Genomic DNA, 6,355 nt, shown 5'->3' with positions numbered 1-6,355 from the left:
TAGGGAGATGTCTTCGTCACCAGGAAACATTCTCATGTTGGAGGCAATCGACATCTACATGGAGCCCTCTGAAAAGGTGTAGGCGATGAAGGTGTTGAGGGTGGCGACAGATAGAACCCTGAGGGAAATTACCAACCCTTAGCCCGATATACTGGTTAGCGTCCGTTTTGTGCATGACATTTGTGCCCTTACTTCTGTTTAATGGCTTGTTATGGCTTTTTTCCTGGAGGAAGTGCATTGGCGTTCGTTAATGCTAGTCAACATTTGCTGCTCTTCCTAAGTCCTAGTGTTTGCTTGAACCCGAAGTAAGTGGTGCGAGTGTGTTGCATGTCTTGCCATCGTGTAAGGATGTCTACTGAGAAATCGCCTAGTAGATGAGATGTTGCTACTTTTCGTGCGCAGGACTGAGTGCCTCGTTGGTGCGGCTCTGTGGGACTTGGATGGTGTGTTGATTTTACACACACTTAAGTCAGCACTGAGTATTATATCTCTACCAACCATTTGTGTGCGATTGGTGGGTCTCTTACTACTGAGCAAATCAACAAATCTGTATTGACTGGTGCTTGAAGAGCACCGTCTCATGTTCAGCTCTGTCATTAGCTAGACTGAATTACGAAGGTAAGGCACTAAGTCTCATCTTCACACCCCAACCTTCAGCGTAGGCCGTGATGGTGAAGAGCGGCAACCACAGTGACTAGTACTAGTTTGCGAAATGGTTGGATTGAGTCCTAAAGCCTCAATTATCAGCCATTGCCACCAGTTGTCAGAATGTGAAACTCTGCTGATTGGGTGGAGCAAGTGCTGCTAGATCTGACAAGCGTGAGGTGAGAGACACGCGCTGATATGGAGGGGGTGTGGGCATCAGCTGAAGGTGGATGAAGGAAAAGTGGAGGCATTGCTGGGCAGTACATGAATTGCAGCAATGTTTGACCACTACGAATGGTCAAGTTTTTGTGAATAGTCAAAGGTTGCATTCACCTCTTCCTCCTCAGGACCAGTGGTGGCTTTTGCTGGCAAATGCAGTTGCAAGGCCAACTTCACTTGTTGAATTTGACATTAGTTTGCATTTCGCTTAGAAGAGACGCCTGCAGCAAGCCCAACCTTAAACAAAACCCGTTCGGCACGTTTTGGAAACGGTGTAATTACGTGAAAGAAGTGGTTTCACGTTGTTTGTCTACAGAGTTGGAGCATCTGTCACGACTGGTGACAAAGGCGGCTGCTTATGCAACAGCATTAGCATCAACCGCAATGCGAAGCCGAGTGAAATGGCCATGAATTGTTTGACAGTGTGAATGCCAATTGGATAGGACGTGGAATATCTGATATGTGTGTATATATTTGGCCTCTTAGAAATTGTATGGGTGTGCACTCAAGTACACAGCATTGAAATGATGGAGAATGTGGGAAAAGACTGGTGTCATATTGGCTGGAGTACATTAAGACGAAGTTATGAGTAGCCAATTCAGTGGCATAAATAAGGCATCATCATGAATGCGAGCCGGGAAGGCATTGTAAGTGGGGAAAGATGGACACCTCCACTCTGATAAGAGGGACTGCCCCAAAACCCACCATTGAGCATGCGTTTGTCATCCTCGAACGACATTTGGCCCACTGCTTTTGCTGTAGGAGCAATTCGCCACGTGAAGGCAATGATTGCACAGGTTGGCACTCGGCGTCTGAGTGGTTACATTCACAGAAAACAAGTGCTAGGAAAGGGAGAGCATATTCCCTTGTACAATTCATTCATTCAACAATCGTTTCCCATAATCCCATTTCATGCGTTTTGCAACTCACTAGCGCACTTGCGGATTGTCCACCAGTACGACAATTCGTAACGTCCGATGGTCGTATCGACTGTCCGAGAACGCGGGAACCCCGATTACTCCTCCAACTCCTACTAAACCACAATAATATATTTCACCTTTCTCCTACCGAAAATGAGCATGTGGCACTTTGCAACTTGTTGAATAAATGTGGTGATGCACATATTGTCTTTTCTTCATCTCCATGCTTGTGCCTGGGTCTCCACTATTCGACTCATCAGTGATGACGAGCAGGTGTGGCTCCACTCTGGTTGGGTGTATCAAAAGGCGTCTTCACAAAGCGGAGTGCGGCAATTGTATTACTTGAATATCTTGTACTTGCGCAACCCTCCAAATCAAATTTTGCATCGACGTCTTCTCCTGTTGAATTATGGAGCGTTGTTATTGTGCTCTGAGCTGTGCCAATCGCGTAAGGCATTGTCGCAAGGAGTGAAGGTGAATAACGAAAAGCAGGGCATACACATGGAAACGATGTCATCACCACTTGTTAAGGCATCTTCTTCTGAGGAGAGCAAAGCTGGGCTGGTGTATACCTGTGAAGAGAGGAGCTTGTGAAAGGTAAGTAGTGGTAGATGAAGACGTGCAGTTGGTTAAGGCGATTGGGTAGGCTATTGTTCTCCTTCGCGGAAAAAAGTATTCATTGCACAAACGCCTCACTTGACAGGCAAGTAGGAGAGGCCCAGATTTCAACCAACTCTTATGAGTTGTTTCCTTCAAATCCTTCTCCTTCCCTGAGCTATCCCTTCATTTCTCAAGCGACGACAGTCATCCATTCTCCGATGCTTTGGGTCCATTCCTTTAAAGGGCACTTGGTTGACATCAGCACTTGACGCTAATCTAGAAATGCACAATCGTTCAACTGTTACGCATTGTCTTGCAAATGAATATGCGAATCGTGGCTGAAGCTGTTACTTTGACGTGTCCTCTTTTTATTTGGATTAACTCGACTAAGTTTAAGAGTGCACTCAACAGCAAAGTTGCGGGTATGCACATGACCAAGGGATTAATGGAGGAAAAGGTGTGCCCCTTCATTATGTGGACATGAATAATCTTAGGATTAATTTTGAGCCTGAGTCACCCAGTCATCCAGGTCTCATGCGGTTGCGGTGACTGATTGCCCATAGACTTAGAGCGATTACTAGAGCAGCCAAAGTGAGAAACAGGAGGGGCTCAGCAGGAAGGCCGTCTTTAGCGTGTTCGAGGTTGCAAGCTACTCCAATACTTCTCATTGCAGAAAACAACAGTAGGGGCGGTTACCAAGGCTAGACGGTTGGGAGTGGGGTTAGAGTTTTCCTTTAAATAGTATAAATTAAAGATGACTCAGCTTGTACACATTATGGCCATGGACTGGGTCTCCAGCGCCGAATTTCACTGTCTACATAATGCCCAGTAAAGTGAACCCAACCCAATTAGTCAAAGGACATACATTGCGGAAGCAAAGTGAACGGACGAGATGAGGGGAACTGTACCGTTGTCCAGGGTCTGGTGCAGGTTGCTTATGGTAGAGCTTGTTTGCCCAGGCCTCCTAGGATTTTGCACTACTAGCGCTGCGACCCTATCCACTATGTCCAGTGTTTGAGAACGACGGGGATAGCGATTGGTCATAAATGTGGCTGTAAAGAAGAAAAGGGGTGTCGTAAACTGTGCAGACAAATCTCATGAAGCACACCGCAGAGCATTGTGGACTGGAGTTGCCTCTCACCTATCAAGCTCCTAATGAGGACTTCAGATGAGAAGTTTGTAATGATGATGCATGTGTGTCAGTAAAGTGGTTAGCGGAGTACCAAAGTATACACCCAAGCCTGATGTTCCAGGTCTGAGTGGCCGTTGCTCTGTTTGTACAGTTCAGTGCAATTATTGTGAGTAGTTGTCCACCACGAGTTCAGTATGGACTTCTGGAAGTCTCGAAAGGGCCAAGGGATGTCATTTGCTGGATACTTTGACCAGCAGGTCTCTGTCGAGTGCACAACTTTAATTCCATTCGCGTGTATCTAAAGTCCTCCTCGTAGAGTGAACTGAAAAGCCTTAAAAGGGCCGCACCACTGCCGTGATGAATAAGGGGCTCTCTGGACGTCCAACTGATTGTAGCCACTACCGCTACCCCAAGGAACAAAGTTGTTTCTACGACGTATGAGCGAAGAAAATTACATTGCAAGTAAGTTAAATGTTGACCGTGATGTCTTACCTCATCAGCAACTTGAAGTGCCAACCTCCTAAATAGCATTGGCTGGTCATCAGAGATACCTGGTGAGTTGTTTTTCGCCTTGTGATCTTTCGACAACATGGACGATTCATACGAAATCCATAACATAAAATCCTGCAGTGTACCTCTCATTATTTCATCCCTCTGCACTTTCACGACAGAAAGATCTCTCACTGCTGGACATCGTTAGGTTTCCAACTCTGTGTTTAAAGTAAATCGCCTCAGTATGACATATGGAGGCTATTGAAACCAGTGAGATGAGCCACATTTGGACGTGAAGCAAATTTACCAAATCAGTTTCACCGCTGCCGCAGTGCAGGTGGTGACAGGTAGGGAAGTGCAACACTGGCAAGAATGGCAGGCTATACTCAAAACCAAACAAGGTTTGCGTAACATCTTTAGCACAGTCTGAGCAGGTGTTCATATGCTTCCTCACAGCTGCTGAGCTGGAGGAGCGTTTTGGGGCAAACGAAGGCACATCTCAATCTTTACAATAGATTCCCAACCGTTTCCAGGTTGACAATGACACATAATTACCCATTTTACCCTACGACGACACAAAACGACATTTTTAACGAATTTAGTCTCCAATTTTGGACAGTTGAATCTCCAAAGGGCTGAATCAAGCTCCACGAGGACTGATAAACAGTTCGGAAAATGAAAAGACAAACTGGTTAATGGGCTGACGAATCCATTGCTTAAAGTCCCGAGGAGGAAAGTATTTACCTTCTCGCCTTAGCATTCATATTCACGCCGGATTAGTGGGACATCTATGACCGACTGGACAGACGCGGAACAATGAGGAGACACCAATCACCTCATTAAGTGCCAAAACCCTTGTATTCGATATTTGAGGTATAGTAGGACGGCCCCTGACATGATGGAAGAGACCACTGGTACGCGAAATACGCCATCACTCTTCCATTACAGCATTGCGGTTTCCTGGAAAGATCTAAATCATCGATGGATTTTGCAGATGGGCGGCTGATAAGTGGACAGATGAGTCAGAGGCGATTAGGCGCATGGATCCCAAATTCACTGAAGGTTGAGCGAATTGAAGGTGAATGGGGAACTCAGTAAGCAATAGGAGAATAAGCCCAAGAAGGTTTGCCTTTTGAAGGAACAGGTGAGTGGATTTACGGTAATGTGCATGCATCCATGTGCGTAGATCAGGATCGAGAATGGCTTGTTGGTAGGAGGAAAGGTGCGACTGACAAGAGATCAAATAAAAGCAACTGTTTACCCCTTAACTCTTAATTTTTAGAAGACCAGAAGCGTAAAAAATAAAATATTTGGTGAATTTTATGGCGTAGTCGTTGCCTTGTAAAGATTTTCCTATTCACTTTTCGGAACCGTAGTTGTAATTCATGCCACTATTGCATTATTGTTGTACTGGTGCAGGAAATTCCGCGGTGCTTCCACGCCTTCCAGATTGCTCACCTCCCCTCCTCTGCTTATACTTCCTTCCGCTTCCTTCCTTTATGTTCAGTGCCATGAATTTGTGGCCTCTCAATTGAACAGTCAACAAATTTTGTATTGTGGGCTTTTAACAGAACTGGTGAGAGCTATGCGTTGTCCCAAGTGTTGTATTTGTTCCACGCCTGCACCTGATTGACGGCAAGCAACTAAAAGTATTCAAATGACACTGAGCAGACCTTCTTCAACAATGCTGCATAAGTTCGAGCTGCCTCTGAATGCGCCAAAAAAGGCAATTAGAGAATTTGAATGCACTGTTAAAGCAAATCTGTGTAATGTCTTACATTTGCTAAAGAAAGTTTGAGCCACTCACAAATTTCTCGCTGCAGTGAAAGAATTGTCGCTAAGGATTGGCCGAGATACATCGACGCGATGCTAGTTTGATGATATCCTCGACTACGTAGCCTCTTCAGTCGCCGCGGATTTCCCTTCTGTTGAAGTCTATCAGTGAATAGCCGACAGAGTCGTGTACAGCTCCCATGAATGTTTCCTCCTTCCTGTACATACTTTAACGTTTGCGGAGGGTACTCTCGAGTCACCGACTAATGACCTCAGCACTTTCTGTCCCAACTTTGAAATGCCAAACATTTAGAGCCTCGGACTTTGTGTGATTCGTACTACGTCTCGCATAGCCACCCTAACATCAAACCCGGTCTTCCATGGATTGTTTTCACTAAAAATGGGCTCTGGCATTCATTTCCGGCACCACAAATTGAAGGACATACTTCGCACCTAGGCAGTCAGCCACTGCACATTTTCGCACAAAGAAGTAGATTTCATTTAAAAGCCTCCCCTAATATTTTATTTTAATTTATTTTATTACAAAACTGTGAGCTGTACCGGCGTTACTGCT

Source organism: Echinococcus granulosus (genome assembly GCF_000524195.1).
Source record: "Echinococcus granulosus chromosome Unknown EG_S00028, whole genome shotgun sequence".
NCBI lineage: Eukaryota > Metazoa > Platyhelminthes > Cestoda > Cyclophyllidea > Taeniidae > Echinococcus > Echinococcus granulosus.
Note: the sequence above shows the minus strand (reverse complement) of the source record.